The sequence below is a fragment of the Apodemus sylvaticus genome, chromosome 2 (assembly GCF_947179515.1).
Source record: "Apodemus sylvaticus chromosome 2, mApoSyl1.1, whole genome shotgun sequence".
Lineage (NCBI taxonomy): Eukaryota > Metazoa > Chordata > Mammalia > Rodentia > Muridae > Apodemus > Apodemus sylvaticus.
In genome coordinates, this window is record NC_067473.1 from 99,301,778 (window position 1) to 99,318,717 (window position 16,940).

Genomic DNA, 16,940 nt, shown 5'->3' on the forward strand with positions numbered 1-16,940 from the left:
AGGCAGCATGGAGGTGCAAGCTACCAGGGCTCCACGTCAAGTACCACCAGTCCCTGGACGGCCCCTCTGGTGACAGTGCTAGTGATGCAGCAGGATGAGGTCAAGGCTGGTGGCACTCTAAGGCCAGGCCTGGTGGGGAGTAAGGAGGCAGCAGATGTAAGGAAGAGGCGTGGAAGGATGAAGCAGACCCACTGGACACATCTGACCCGGCGAGCAGCACCGAGAGTGCTGCCAGACCAGAGGAGTTGGAGGATGAGGATGCTGAGGGTGGCAGCAGTGCACAGAGCAGGCTCCAAGACCTTCACCTATGAGGGCTGTTGTGAGACCACCAGCCAGGTAGCCAAGCAGTGCTAGCCCTGGATGTACAAGAAGCACCGTAACAAGATGTACAAGGACAAAGAAAGGAAGAAGAAAAGCGACCAAGCACTGGGCTCTGGTGGCCCCTATGCAGCCAGCACAGGCAACATCAAACTGGAGGACAGCACAGACAACATATTCTCTAATGTCAGAGAACAGGATCTTTTGGTGATCGCCCTGCAAGACCTACTCTTTTAGAGCAAGTGTTAAATCAGAAAAGACTGTCATTCCTAAGGAGTCCAGAAGTTTTCCAGTTTTTACAGAAACAGCATTAGCCACTAAGTCAACAAGAGTTGGAGCAAAAACAGCAGCAGTTCCCAGGAGTGCCGGTGTAAGGCTGAGGAAGTCTGCTGTGCTTTACCTTACTGTAATGGATGGTTGTGCTTTTAGACTAAGAGAACGCCTTGAGAATCAGGCCTTGGGGGTGCACACCTGGAATCCCTGAACTTGGAAAACTGAGCCAAGAAGATACCAAGTCCAAAGCCAACCTGGGATACAGAGCAAGTTCCATTCTTAAAAAAAAAAAAGAAAGAAAGAAAGAAAAGAAAAGAAAAGAAAGAGAGAGAGAGAGAAATAGAATTTTTTCTGTAAATGTGCATGTACATTTGAGGATAAATAACTATTGAATTTTTGAATTCAATTGTTTCATATCACTATGTTTGAAAAAAAATCACCTTTATACTTTTTAATGTTTCTCTTTAGTTATGCTTACTGAAGCTAATGAGGCAGATACTTTCTGTGGAAGTCATAAAAGTAATAGTAATATCAAATCACCCAGTGCTGTTGAGAGACACCAACTTGAAATTTTTGCATAGTGCAACTTAGAAAACCTTCAACCTCAAGATAGATTCCCCACACAGACTTCAAAGTCCCTGGGCTTCAAGGACTAGCACCTGGGCTTCAAGAACTAGCGCCCCATCCCCTCTCAAAGTAGCTGTGTTTGCCCAAGATAACCTATAACCTTCTGCTGAGCCATAAATTGCCAACTGATCTCCCCATTCCTTATGCCATAGATCACTGCCTGAGCATCCCCTCCCCCTTTTTCTTTATAGTCTTCTTCTTTAAAAAACCCCAGCTGCAGCTGCATGAGGTCAAACTCCTGTGTCCCTGCATGGGACATGAGAGGGGCCCCAGTGCACTAGAGAATTAAACCTCATGTGTTTGCATCAAGAATGGTCTCTCATGAATTTTTGGGGGCATAGTCCTATCCCAAGACTTGAGTGAGGACTTCCAAGGACTTGGAAGTCTTTCATTTGTGGGCTCTTCAAGGGATTTGCAACCACCCAAATTCTCAGAGACCCCTCTTGGAGGTGAGATTCTGTCTTTTGTCTTTGTCTATGTCATTGTCAGTCAGCTGTTTCTGAATCTGGTGAATCTGGTATTTCTGGTTTGCAGTTGCCCGCACTCCTGAGAGCAAGGAACTCCCTGTCTGGAATGGAAGGGAGGATTATCAACGGATGTGTCAAGAGATAAAGGGCTGTCACCCTGGGAGACATCCCAGGAGGTCTGAGGGAACTCCGAGGACCCTCAGAGACTTCCCTTCTGAGTGCCTACTTGGATCTCTCCTAGAGAGGAGAGATTTCATGTCCTCTCGGCCATCTGATTCTGTTTCCTGGTGTTGGAAGTCCCACAAGAGGTGGGCTCGAGTCTCGGCTTTCATAATCTTTCTGAGTGTTCTGTTTGTAGTTTGTGTGACTTGGACGATGGGACAGACTGTTAGTACTCCTCTTGGTCAAATTCTCGACCACTGGACTGAAATTAGAAATAGGGCACACAATCTGTCTATAGAAGTTAAGAAGGGATTATGGAGAACATTTTGTTCTTCAGAATGGCCGACATATGATGTCGGCTGGCCTCCGGAGGGTACACTTGACCTGACTGTGATTTCTGCCATCAAAGACATTGTTTTTCAGAAGGGACTTGGATTTCATCCTGACCAGGTACCTTATATTTTTGTTTGGAAGGATTTGCCGCAAGATCCTCTGTCCTGGTTAAAGCCTTGGTCTTAGGAAAATAAGCCAGGCTCCTGAGTCCTAGTGCTCCACAACTCAGAGCAGGAAACAAAAGCGAACACAGCAGAGGTGGAGCCCGAGCTGCCTGGCCATCAGAGCCGCCTGGGCCACCACACAAAGCAACAGAGTCAGAGAGTCTGCACTGGCAGGCAGAAACCAACTCTCGCCCCTACCCCAAGATTTATCCTGAGATTGAGGAGCCCCCAAAATGGACTGGTACCACGCCTCCTTATCCCCTCCCTACGCCCCCTCAGAATTCTCAACAGGACACTGTTGGAGGAACAACAAAAGGACCAGCCACGGGATCCGATGTGCTCAGAGCCCCGGGGACCAAACTTAACTATGAAGTTGCCTCTGCATGCATATGGCCCTCCACCTGCCAACCCTAAACAATTACAAACCACGCCCCTTTCCCAGAAAATCCCTCTAGCCTTACAGGTTTGATAAAATCTCTCATGTTCTCCCACCAGCCCACCTGGGATGACTTTCAATAGCTTTTACAGGTCCTTTTTACCACCAAGGAGAAGAAAAGAATCCTGCTAGAGGCACGAATGAATGTGCCAGGAGCCAACTCAACTTACAATACCTCTAAAGGTAAGGGGAGGCTAACAGTCTATCACTGGGCTCTCATGGCAGGTCTCAAGGGGGGCCAGCAGATGCCCCACCAATTTGGCCAAGGTAAGAGAAGATTACAGCGTTTAGAGCATCTACAAATGCTATCCTTGCAAGACCTAGTTAAAGAAGCAGAGAAAGTATACCATAGAGGGAGACTGACGAAGAAAAGAGAGAGAAAAAAAGAAGCAGAAGAAAGAGAAGATAGATGGGATAAAAGGCAGGAAAGGAGGTTGACAAGGATTTTGGCTGTAGTAGTAGGTGACAGGGAGGCATATAGAACAGAGCAAGGAAACAGACAGACAGGGTACCTGGGCAATGCAGGGCTGAGAAGACCCTGGGACTCTGGAGGACTTTTACAACAACCTTGAACCAAGGACCAATGTGCATATTGCAAAGAGAAGGGACATTGGGCCAGAGACTGCCCCAAGAAGAAACCGAGTGCAAAAACCACCCAAGGATCTCACTCTGGAAGATAAGAACTAGGGGGGACGGGGCTTGAAAACCCTTCCCAAGCCTAGGGTAACCCTAACTGTGGAGGGGACCCCTACAGACTTCCTTGTTGACACTGGAACAGAATTTTCAGTTAAAAAAACATTAGAAAAATTAAAAAATAAAACACCATAATATTGGGGCCACTGGCCAGAAACCATATTCTTGGACCACTGACAGAAAAGTTGATCTGGAATAGGGTCAAGTAACTCACTCTTTCCTTGTCATCCCTGAGTGTCCTATGCCATTATTGGGGAGAGATTTATTATCAAAAGTAAAAGCTCAAATAGGTTTTTTCTCAAAGGGAGCTATAGTCAATTGGCACACCCCAACTTCTATGATTTTAGTTTTAAAACTAGAGGAAGAATACAGATTGCATGAGCCTCCAGCCTCCAGCAAGACCATGGATGGAGCATAGCTAGAGAAGTTCCCCAGAGCATGGGCAGAGACGGAGTGGGGGAGGGGGGATGAGAGAGGCCAACGAGTGCCCCCATCGTCGTAAGCCTAAAGACTGATGCAATCCCCCATTGGGGTACAACAATACCCCATGAGCAGAGAGGCCTAAGAGGGCATCAGACCACACATCCAAAGTTTCCTGAGACTAGGCATTCTAGTTCCTTGTCAGTCTCCCTAGAATACTCTGTTGCTGCCAATTAGGAAGCCTGGCACTAATGATTACTGGCCAGTACAAGATCTAAGAAAAGTTAATAAAAGAGTACAGGATGTCCACCCCACAACCTGCTCAGTTCTCTCCTAACAGACATTGGTATATGGTTCTAGACTTAAAGAATGCATTCTTTTCTTGATGCCTGAGACTACATCCTACCAGTCAGGCAATCTTTGCTTTCAAATGAAGAGACCCAGATTCGGGACAGGCTGGACAATTGACTTGGAAGCATCTGCCCCAGGGATTCAAGAACTCCCCTGCTATTTTTGATGAAGCCCTCCATTGGGATTTGGCTTTGTTCAGTATGTAGACATCCTGGCAGAAGAAACCGAAACACGGAAGGACCTCACCAACCAGCCTTGGCCAGGATGCCCTAATTGGTACATGGATGGCAGCAGCTTCATGGTTAAAAGTAAGCAGAAAGCCGGAGCAGCAGTGGTGGATGAGAAATGGACCATCTGGGCTAGCAGTTTGCCTAAAGGAACGTCAGCTCAAAAAGCAGAACTGATTGCACTCACCCAAGCCTTGTGACTGACAGAAGGAAAGACTATCAACATCTACACGGACAGCAGGTACACTTTCACCACTGCTCACATACATGGGGCAATCTATAAACAGAGAGGGTTACTCTCATCTGCTGGAAAAGACATTAAAAAACAAAGAAGAAATCTTGAGTCTGCTAGAAGCCATACATTTGCCAAAAAACCTGGCCATTATACATTACTCTGGCCATCAAAAGCCTGAGATGCCATTGCCAAAGGAAATCAAATGGCTGACATGGAAGCCAAACAAGCTGACCAAGGAACCATGATTCTTATAGCCAACCAGGGGATTAAAAAGTCCAAAGATTATTATTACATCAGAGAGACCAGTTTCGGGTACACCGCCAAGGATCACCGCCTGTTTAAAAAAAAATAAAAATAATATACAGCTACACTCCTTATAAAATAGCGGAGACAGAAGATGGAAAATCTATCCTACCCCCAAAAGAGGGACAACAATATGTCACCAATTTGCACCAATTAACCCGCTTGGGAACAAAGAAATTAAAGGACATTGTATGCCACTCCGAATATCATGTCATGGGCCTCTCAGATATTGCTCAAGACATAGTTCAAAATTATAAAGCCTGTGACTTAACCAATTCCAGACATCACATAGGCACCCCTGGTAAGCGCCTACAGGGAGATAGGCCAGGAGCATACTGGGAAGTTGACTTCACAGAAGTCAAACCAACAAAATACGGTAACAAATACTTACTAGTTTTCATAGATACTTTCTCAGGTTGGATAGAAGCTTTCCCCCACAAAAAAGAGACAGCCAACATAATGGCAAAGAAGATACTAGAAGAGATTTTCCTGAGATTCGGCATTCCTAAGGTAATTGGATTAGACAATGGCCCAGCCTTCATTGCCCAGGTAAGTCAAGGACTGTCCACCCAGCTGTTGATTGATTGGAAATTACATTGTGCTTATAGACCTCAGAGTTCAGGACAGGTAAAAAGAGTAAATAGAACCTTAAAAGATACCTTGACTAAATTAGCCTTAGAGACTGGTGGAAAGGACTGGACAGCCCTCTTGCCCTTTGCCTTGTTCCGAGTATGAAACACCCCAGGGAAGTTTAAACACACACCATTTGAGCTGCTCCATGGGGGACCACCACCCTTAGCAGAAGTGGGAGGGAAACTTGACCCTGATGCCTTTTTCTCCCAACCCCTGATAGCTTGTTTAAAGGCTCTTGAACTGGTCAAAACGGATGCCTGGGAACAGCTCGCTGTGCCTACGCCATCTACTCACCACCGAGAAATAGCACTCCCATGAGCCTATGACCCTTACTTGGCAGAGAATACAGGTCAGGACTGGAAGCACACAGATGCGGGGGTCTGGGACAATTCTACTATGGACACTGAGGATGTGAGACTACCAGAGATGCCACCTGGCACTCCACGTTTTCATGGGATTAAATTACTGTCTCCCAGAAAAATGACTCCCTTAATATCACCTTCACAGATCCAGGGAAATGGTCTACTGCTTGACCCCAGGGACTAACCTGGGGTCTTAGGTTCTATATGTCAAGATGGGACACATTTCAAATTAGACTAAAGATTAAAAGCCCTCCATCAGTTTTCATGGAGCCTAATAAAGTGCTTACAGAACAGGGACCACTCCCTAAGCTGCTAGACAAAAAAAAAAATTAGTGCCATAGAGATTCTTATGTTGTGCCAGCAATATCAAAAACAAAACAGCCTACAATATATAGAATCAGAAATTTTATTATTGAGTTCTAAGATTAGAACTACTCAGTAGAAGGAGTGGGAAATGAGAGACACCAACTCGAGATTTTTACATACTGCAACTTAGAAAACCTTCAACCTTAAGATAGCATAATTTTTATTTCTCCCTCATAATCATTATCTATGACACCTGGATAAACCTTCAGCCACTTTACAATAGTACTATTCATCCTAGAAGCAATCCCCAAGGTTCTGCAGGCAAAGGTCCAAAGACTCCTGTAGGCAGAGTCTGGGCCCCCATTTCTGGAGTTAATATGACATTGGAGGCTGAATCCTGGGCTTCCTGGTGTTGCCCTGATAAGTTTAAAGATTTTCCTGTCCTAGCAGCAGCTGCATGACCCAATAAGCTGCTTGCCGTGGTTGTCTGGGGGCCTGAGGCAGGCCCCTCTGCCTGTTTCCCAATAAGGGAAGGCCCTGAATATCGATCTTGGACTTACAATCTCTAGTCCAGTGTTTACCCTTCCTACATGTAGGACAGACTCCTGGGGTGCAATTTGATTGCCTGCTTATAGCATCCCTGTTGTTAGGGCAATCACTTTTAAAATGACCCAGACTTCCACATTTAAAACACTTTTTATACCCTCGTACCTGCGAAAGTATTCCCCGTATGGTGGTTCCTTGTAAAGCTGCAGCTAGGGCTAGACCCTGATTGTACAAAGGCCCAGTTTTGTAACAGAGGTGAACATAACCAGCTAAGTCTGTCTTTCCCCTGTGAGGTCTGATGGCCTTGTGACAAGCTACATTGGCGTTCTCACAAGCCAACTGGGTGACTAAAGGATTTTCTGCCTGAGAATCTCCAAAAATTCTGTTAACTGTTTTCAATAACCTATCCACAAAATCCTGAAAAAGCTCATCAGAAGCCTGTCTGATGCCCATTAAGCTTCCACTAATATCCCCTTTTGATGGTAATAGATTCCATGCACGGCAAGCAGTCACTGCAACCTGTGCATACACTCCAATAGGAAACCCAATCTGATTAGTATTCCCTTCATATAGACCTTCTCCCAGTAGTATTTCACTATCCCAATCTGTACGGCCTACCTGAGAATTCATAGTGGCTGTCTTCATATTAGCTTCACACCATTCAGAATTCCAAAGCAAAAAATCTTCTCTCAGCAAGGTAGCCTTACATAGAGTTCTCCAATCCTGTGGAGTTAAATTTGACTCCATCACAGTATCCAATAAAGCTTGTGTAAAAGGGGCCATAGGGCCATACTATGCCACAGCTACTTTTAATTCTTTTATCACTTTGAAATCCAATGTCTAATATTGTCTAATCCTATTCTCCTGGTCTCTGATCTCAAGGACAGGGAAGGCCAACAGGACAGACATATCCTGTCCTTCTGCACGAGCCTGACTTACAGCTCTTTCTAGTGGCTATTAGTGTGTCTCAAGATCATTGTTCTCTCTAATACTTGATATCCATTATAGCTCCTGTAACTCATTAGTCAACTTCTGCAACTAAATATCAAACTCCAATTTTTTCAGTTGCATATCCCTCTGGATATCATCTCCTACAATGGAGGTCATAGGCGGAGCAGAAGGCGCATTAGGAGGCCATTCTTCACCATGCTATTTAGCAGATCCTTTCTTTGGATGAGCTTCCTTCTCTACAGTTAGCTCATCAGCACTATCTCTATATCTTTCTAATTTAGGGTTGAGAGGACCCTTTTCTGAGGAAGTCCTCTCCAGCAGGCCTTTTTCTTGAGATTCCTCAAGTTCTCCCTGCATGATATCTAATGCCTTCAGGGTCCCTTCATCAATAGCATCTTTGGTAAGCGTCCAGAAGCAGAGGGTAATATTATCTGCCTTGGCAGCCTTTAGTGATTTACCAACTCCTTCCCAGGTTCTCTCATTTAAAGTTCTTTCTTCTTGGAACCATGGGCAGCAAGAATCTATCCAATCTAAAAATCTTCTAACCATCGTTCTTCAAACCCGATCCCTTTCGCCTGAAGCAGCTCCTGAAGGATGTGGACAAAAGCTTGCCTAGAATATTCCTGTCCCATTTTCTACTGTCCACCCTAAGCAGTTTCAGCTTTGGGTCAACACTGTTCCACTTAGCTGTATCCTTTCTTACTCACAACAACAGTTTCAAAAAGATGAAATTTTACACTAGCGTTAGTATTCAATTCCTATATTGCTTACTGTGCAGGATACTGTCCTCTTCCATTTTTCTGCAAAGCTTCACGAAGACAGAGTCACCTCAGGAAATCTTCTCATATCGGGTCCATGTCCAGGCACCAATTTGTTGCTGCCAGCAGCTGAAAATGCACTGGATACCTGGGAAAGAACCCAGGGCTATATGGGAAGGTGGCTAAGAGAAATTACATCAGGACAACATAGCTATTCGAGATGTAAACTTTATATGACCATTTGACACCAATATATGGGCTACAGGGAGAAACTCTTGAGACTAGCTTAGTGTGTGATGTCTCCACTGTCAGCAGGTGGCCTGCTGGGATCAGGAAACTGAAAGTCTGGCAGATCACTGGAAACTCCACATGGTAGCTGGTTGTGGCTCTCAGGTGAAAGCAGGAAGCTGTATTGTTCTTTAAGAACAAAAGGCCAGGGAATTCACAGGCTGAGAACTAATGATTAAAGCAGAGCTTCAAAAGCCCAGCTAAAACACTGGGGGAGGGAACAGTGAGGGGTCAGGAACCTTAACATTATGCAGCATCTGTGGCATTCCACCAACTAAATGCTACCTTGCTATGGATGCACCTCAGCTGCATTGATGACCTGCAGCCAAGTGCCAGGTCAGCTGCTTGTAGTAACCTTTCTGTAGAGTAAAAGTGGACCTCTGAAAGCTAAGCATCTTTATACCTGCAAGGAGCATGGTCACTGACTCTTCATGGAACTAAGGAAAGAGAGAGCATTAGAGTTGGTGCCTCCATGCTGGGGAGGTGGGGGGGGATCACTCTCCTTTAAAGCAGGTTGTCTCCTCAGTTGAATTTTTGAACAGTTCAGATATACTCAGCCCACCAAGGCCAAGACAGAGTTGGTTTTCTTATAGTCATTCTTAATGTTCTTTATAAAGAAGATCCTGAAGGTATTGTAAAACTCACGTATTGTCAGTGCTTTCCAAAATTGAGCACTTACACCTAGCTACTGTTAAAGGAATGTTGGATAACCTGGGTACATTTTTTTAACTTTTCCCTTAAAAAACATTAAAAACACAAAAATACCATAAGATAAAAAAATCAGATGCCAAGAGAGTATATCCAGGAGTAAGTTAATAAGTGATTCAAAGCAAAATGTGTCATTTGGTTGATTGCCAAACTCTGAAATGTATATGATATGAAACTCATAGCAATGGTATTCACCCACAGGGCTACAGATATAGCATAGCCTTACTGCACCCGCCTACCATGTACAAGGCCCTCACCCCACTCCCCACCCTCACCACTACAATAAACAAAAACACAGAAGAGTGATTTTCTTCATTTTGAGTTCTATACTTGATTTTGCTAAAATTTTTCAATAAAGGACAGCTGTTGAACTTTGAAGAAAATAAACCAATAGGAAGGAATTGTCCAGCTTTCCTTCTTTCCTCACTTCTTTCTTCTTTCTTTCTTTCTTCTTTCTTTCTTTCTTTCTTTCTTTCTTTCTTCTTTCTTTCTTTCTTTCTTTCTTTCTTTCTTTCTTTCTTTCTTTCCTTCTTTCTTTCTTTTTCTTTCTTTCTTTCTCATTCTTTCCTCTTTCCTCTTCCTCCCTTACCTGGTTCTTCTCTTTCTCTTTGCCCTTCCTGCCTCTCTCTCCATCCTTCCTTCCTACTCTTCACATTTCAATGCTTCTTACTGTTTTTTCTTATCATAAATCTTCTTATAACTGTATTTCCTTATTCAATTAAAATACTACTGTCACATCCCACCTTAAAATCTTGCTAGGAAATCCATCCTGCCAACTAGTTAAACCTAAAAAGGGGCAGAAGACTGAGTATATTAAGAAATATTTGTTTCTCTATCTACCTATCTAACTATCCATCTATCTGTCTATCTCACAATTTCTCTGGGGAAGAACCAACAGTTTTGTTGATTAGCTTTTATCACCATGACTAAATACAAGATATCAGTCTTTTAATAATCTTGGATGATTTTAAGAACTACACAAAAGATATATCTGGCCACATCCCTGTTACAGGCTTCTTTTCTTTATTTTTTAACTACTGAATATACTGAAGTATTATTTCTGTTCAATAAAAAGAACTTCTTCTCACTAGATTTACTTGAATAAAATGGGCTGTCAGGGTGGCTCTATGGGAAAAGTGCTTGTCCCCATAGGTGTGAGGACCTGGCTCACATTGCATGTACCCACAAAATCCCAGACATAGCAGCAGCATGGACTCTATTTGGAGTGATGCTGTGGCAAGATGAGAGACAGAAACAAGAGAATCCCACAAGAGCCTGGCCTAAAAAGCATTTTAGGAATAGGGGTGAACAACAAACCCTGTCTCAGATCTGCACCCAAACATGTCTTCTGATCTCCACTCACATACCATGGCAAGAGAGGTAGTCTTCAAACATGAACATGAACAAATATACAAAGATAGAAAGATACATCATGGGAGGCGGCGGCGGCGGCAGCGGCAGCAGCAGTGCAGCAGTGGCTGGTCCAACTGAAGGGCCATCAGCAGTGGAACCAAGGCGACACAGGGTCCAGTAGGCCCTGCGCCCACGACCACTGACCTTCGCTGACCAGCCGGGCAGCAAGCAGCTGCGGTTCTGCGGAGCCTTTCACTGCACGGAAGCCACTTCAGAACTCGGCTTCCCGCCAGTCAGGAGAGACTCATCTCCATCTTGATTTCAGACTCCAGAGATCGGACAGACTGAGGTACACAAACATAATCCGAGGCCAACACCGCAGGGGTCTGAGTCCGACGGGCGTTGGCCTGCACCCAGGCCCTGGGCTGTTCGGGTAGCCATCGGGGTGCCAACCCAGCCAGGAGGTTTTTTTGCCCTGGCTGGCACATGTGCCGCCATTTTGCCTACAGGACCCAGAGTGCTCGGGACGGCAGAGACGGCTAACAAGCATAGCCTGAGGCTAACAAAACAGGGGTCTAGGCCCCAAAAGGCACAGGACTGACCCCAAGAACTGGGCGGCTTGGTGGGCCATCTGTGTGTCAACCCGCCCAGGAGATTGTTAGCACAGCAGACTCTCCCGGTGCTTTCGGGGAGCACGGACGAGCACGCCGGCCATCCGGGTCACCTGGCGGACCCAATTAACAGTCATAGCCCTAGGGAAACTTTGCTCGGACCTTGGCCTCCCAGGCTTTTGCCTGGACTCAGGGACTGGGCGGCCAGGCTAACCTTGTGTGCGCCAGCCTGGTTGGGGAATTGGCTGCCCAGTGGAGTGAGTGGAACACAGGGGAGGTCACAGCAGCATACACCTTCGGCGCTCCCTGGGGGTGCACACGGGCTCCATCTGGTCCACAGACACAATCTGGGGCAAGGCCTCAGGCAGAAGCCCTCAGCTCAACTCTCTCCGCTTCAGATCAGCCTGGGCGGCCGCACCACATCTCCAGGTCCCTCAAGAGGCTAGCGGGGGCTTCCGGGCGGCCAGCTGGGAGAAGTCGGTGTGCTCCGGTAAATCCTGCGGGCCCCAGCGGGAGCCTTCAGGTGCCTGCTTCGGGATCTGAACAGCCTGGACAGCAGCACCCTGTCTACAGGCAGTGCAGGGTGTAAGCTGTGCACCAGAGGCCAACGGGGAAGGGGCAGCTTGCACTGGTGAGTCCAGCACTGACAAGACCAAGTAACACCAGTGAGAGCTAGATGGCAAAAGGCAAACGCAGGAACATCACTAACAGAAATCAAGGCAATATGGCAACATCTGAACCCAATTCTCCTCTACCAGCTTGTCCTGGATACCCCATCACACCAGTAAAACAAGATTTGGATTTAAAATCACTGGTCATAATGCTGGTACAGGAACACATGAAGGACATACTTAAAGAAATTCAGGAGAAAATGGATCAAAAGTTAGAAGCCCTTGCAAGGGAAACACAAAAATCATTGAAAGAAATCCAGGAGAATACAAAAGCCAACAAGGAGGAAATGCAAAAAACACTTAAAGAAATACAGGAGAACTTTGGTCAACAGGCTGAGGTCATGAAAGACGAAACACAAAAATCTCTTAAAGAAATACAGGAGAACTTTGGTCAACAGGCTGAGGTCATGAAAGAGGAAACACAAAAATCTCTTAAAGAATTACAGAAAAGCACAAACATGCAAGTGAAGGAGCTAAGCAAAACCATCCAGGATCTAAAATCAGAAGTAGAAACAACTAAGAAAACTCAAAAGGAGACAACTTTGGAGATAGAAAGCCTTGGGACGAAATCAGGGGACAGAGATGCAAATATCAACAACAGAATACAAGAAATAGAAGAAAGAATCTCAGATGCTGAAGATTCCATAGAAACCATGGACTCAACAGTTAAAGAAAATGCAAAATGCAAAAAGCTTGTAACCCAAAATATCCAGGAAATCCAGGACACAATGAGAAGACCAAACCTAAGGATTATAGGCATAGATGAGAGTGAAGATTTACAACTTAAAGGGCCAGCAAATATCTTCAATAAAATTATGGAAGAAAACTTCCCTAACCTAAAGAGAGAGATGCCCATGAATATACAAGAAGCCTACAGAACTCCAAACAGACCGGACCAGAACAGAAATACTTCCCGTCACATAATAATCAAAACACCATATGTTCTAAACAAAGAAAGAATATTAAAGGCAGTAAGAGAAAAAGGCCAAGTAACATATAAAGGAAGACCTATCAGAATCACAGCAGACTTTTCATCTGAGACTATGAAGGCTAGAAGGTCCTGGGCAGATCTCATGCAGACTCTAAGAGAACACAAATGCCAACCAAAACTACTATATCCAGCAAAACTCTCAATCACCATAGATGGAGAAACTAAGATATTTCATGACAAAACCAAGTTTACCCAATATCTATCCACAAACCCAGCCCTAAAAAGGATAATAGGAGGACAACACCAATACAAGGAGGGAAACTTCAACCTGGAAAAAGCAAGATAGTAACCTTTCATCAAACCCAAAAGAAGTTAAGCAATCAAATTTAAAAAATAACGTCAAAAATGATAGGAAGTAACAATCACTATTCCTTAATATCTCTTAACATCAATGGACTTAATGCCCCAATAAAAAGACACAGACTAACTGAATGGATACGTAAACAGGAACCTACATTTTGCTGCTTACAGGAAACACACCTCAGGGTCAAAGACAAACACTACCTTAGAGTAAAAGGCTGGAAGACAATTTTATAAGCAAATGGTCTCAGGAAACAAGCTGGAGTAGCCATTTTAATATCAGATAAAATTGACTTTCAACCCAAAGTCATCAAAAGAGACTCTGAGGGACACTTCTTGCTGGTCAAAGAAAAAATACAACAAGAAGAACTCTCAATCCTGAACATCTATGCTCCAAATGCAAGGGCACCCTCTTTCATAAAAGAAACTTTATTAAAACTCAAAGCACACATTGAACCTAACACAATAATTGTGGGTGACTTCAACACTGCACTTTCCTCAATGGACCGATCAGGAAAACAGAAACTAAACAAGGACACAATGAAACTAATTGAAGCTTTGGACCAATTAGATTTAACAGATATATATAGAACATTCTATCCTAAAACAAAAGAATATACCTTTTTTTCAGCACCTTATGGTACCTTCTCCAAAATCGACCATATAATTGGTCAAAAGACAGACCTCAACAAATATAAGAAGATCGAACTAATCCCATGCCTCCTATCTGATCACTATGGAGTAAAAGTGGTCTTCAATAGCAACAGAAACAATAGAAAACCCACATACACGTGGAAATTGAACAATACTCTACTCAATGATACCTTGGTCAAGGAAGAAATAAAGAAAGAAATTAAAGACTTTTTAGAACACAGTGAAAATGAAAACACAACATACCCAAATCTATAGGACACAATGAAAGCAGTGCTAAGAGGAAAACTCATAGCCCTGAGTGCCTCCAAAAAGAAAACGGAGAGAGCATACATTACCAGCTTAATGACACACCTGAAAGCCCTAGAACAAAAAGAAGCTATTTCACCCAGGAGGAGTAGAAGGCAGGAAATCATCAAACTCAGGGCCGGAATCAATCAAGTAGAAACAAAGAGAACCATACAAAAAATCAACAAAACCAGGAGATGGTTCTTTGAGAAAATCAACAAGATAGATAAACCCTTAGCCAGACTGACCAAAGGGCACAGAGAAAGTATCCAAATAAACAAACTTAGAAATGAAAAGGGAGATATAACAACGGAAACTGAGGAAATCCAAAAAATCATCAGATCCTACTACAAGAGCCTGTACTCAACACAACTGGAGAATCTGGAGGAAATGGACAATTTCCTTGACAGATACCAAATACCAAAATTAAATCAGGACCAACTAGACCATCTAAACAGTACCATAAAGCCTAAAGAAATAGAAGGAGTCATAGAAAGTCTTCCAACCAAAAAAAGCACAGGACCAGATGGTTTCAGTGCAGAATTCTACCAGACCTTCAAAGAAGAGTTAACACCAATACTCTTCAAACTATTCCACAAAATAGAAACAGAAGGAACACTACCCAATTCCTTCTACGAAGCCACAATTACGCTGATACCAAAGCCACACAAAGATCCAACAAAGAAAGAGAACTACAGACCAATTTCCCTTATGAACATCGATGCAAAAATACTCAATAAAATTCTTGCCAACCGAATCCAAGAACACATCAAAACGATCATCCACCATGATCAAGTAGGCTTTATCCCGGGAATGCAGGGTTGGTTCAATATACGGAAATCCATCAATACAATCCACTACATAAACAAACTCAAAGAACAAAACCACATGGTCATTTCATTGGATGCTGAAAAAGCATTTGACAAAATTCAGCATCCTTTCATGCTTAAAGTCTTGGAGAGAACAGGAATTCAAGGCCCATACCTAAACATAGTAAAAGCAATATACAGCAATCCGGTAGCCAGCATCAAACTAAATGGAGAGAAACTTGAAGCAATCCCACTGAAATCAGGGACCAGACAAGGCTGCCCCCTTTCTCCTTATCTTTTCAATATTGTACTTGAGGTACTAGCTCGGGCAATTCGACAACATAAGGAGGTCAAAGGGATACAAATTGGAAAGGAGGAAGTCAAACTATCATTATTTGCGGACAACATGATAGTCTACCTAAGTGACCCAAAAAACTCCACTAGAGAGCTCCTACAGCTGATAAACAACTTCAGCAAAGTGGCAGGTTATAAAATCAACTCAAGCAAATCAGTGGCCTTCCTATACTCAAAGGATAAGCAGGCTGAGAAAGAAATTAGGGAAATGACCCCCTTCACAATAGCCACAAACAGTATAAAGTATCTTGGTGTGACTCTTACCAAACATGTGAAAGATCTGTATGACAAGAACTTCAAGACTCTGAAGAAGGAAATGGAAGAAGACCTCAAAAAATGGGAAAACCTCCCATGCTCATGGATCGGTAGAATCAATATAGTTAAAATGGCCATTTTGCCAAAAGCAATATACAGATTCAATGCAATACTCATCAAAATCCCAACTCAATTCTTCACAGAGTTAGAAAGAGCAATTATCAAATTCATCTGGAACAACAAAAAACCCAGGATAGCTAAAACTATTCTCAGCAACAAAAGAAAATCTGGGGGAATCAGTATCCCTGACCTCAAGCAATACTACAGAGCAATAGTGTTAAAAACTGCATGGTATTGGTACAGTGACAGGCAGGAGGATCAATGGAACAGGATTGAAGATCCAGAAATGAACCCACACACCTATGGCCACTTGATCCTCGACAGAGGCTGAAAACATCCAATGGAAAAAAGATAGCCTTTTCAACAAATGGTCCTGGTTCAACTGGAGGTCAGCACGCAGAAGAATGCAAATTGATCCATCCTTGTCTCCTTGTACTAAGCTCAAATCCAAATGGATCAAGGACCTTCACATAAAGCCAGACGCTCTGAAGTTAATAGAAAAGAAACTGGTGAAGACCCTTGAGGACATCGGTACAGGGAGAAAGTTTCTGAACAGAACACCAATAGTGTATGCTCTAAGAGCAAGAATTGACAAATGGGACCTCATAAGGTTACAGAGTTTCTGTAAGGCAAAGGACACCATCAAGAGGACAGATTGGCAACCAACAAATTGGGAAAAGATCTTCACCAATCCTACATCAGATAGAGGGCTAATATCCAATATATATAAAGAACTCAAGAAGTTAGACTCCAGAAAACCAAACAACCCTATTAAAAAATGGGGTACAGATTTAAACAAAGAATTCTCACCTGAAGATCTTCAGATGGCGGAGAAGCATCTTAAAAAATGCTCAACTTCATTAGTCATTAGGGAAATGCAAATCAAAACAACACTAAGATTTCATCTTACACCAGTCAGAATGGCTAAGATTAAAAATTCAGGAGACAGCATGTGTTGGACGGGGTGTGGAGAAAG

At 43.6% G+C, this 16,940-nt stretch overlaps 1 pseudogene and 1 gene segment (V, D, J or C); one reads left to right on the forward strand and one right to left on the reverse strand.

Annotated features, from left to right (window-relative positions):
* LOC127678018 (immunoglobulin kappa variable 4-1-like) overlaps positions 1-16,940 on the reverse strand; it is a 479,901-nt gene that overhangs the window by 254,560 nt on the left and 208,401 nt on the right.
* LOC127677181 (regulatory factor X-associated protein-like) lies at positions 70-768 on the forward strand (annotated as a pseudogene).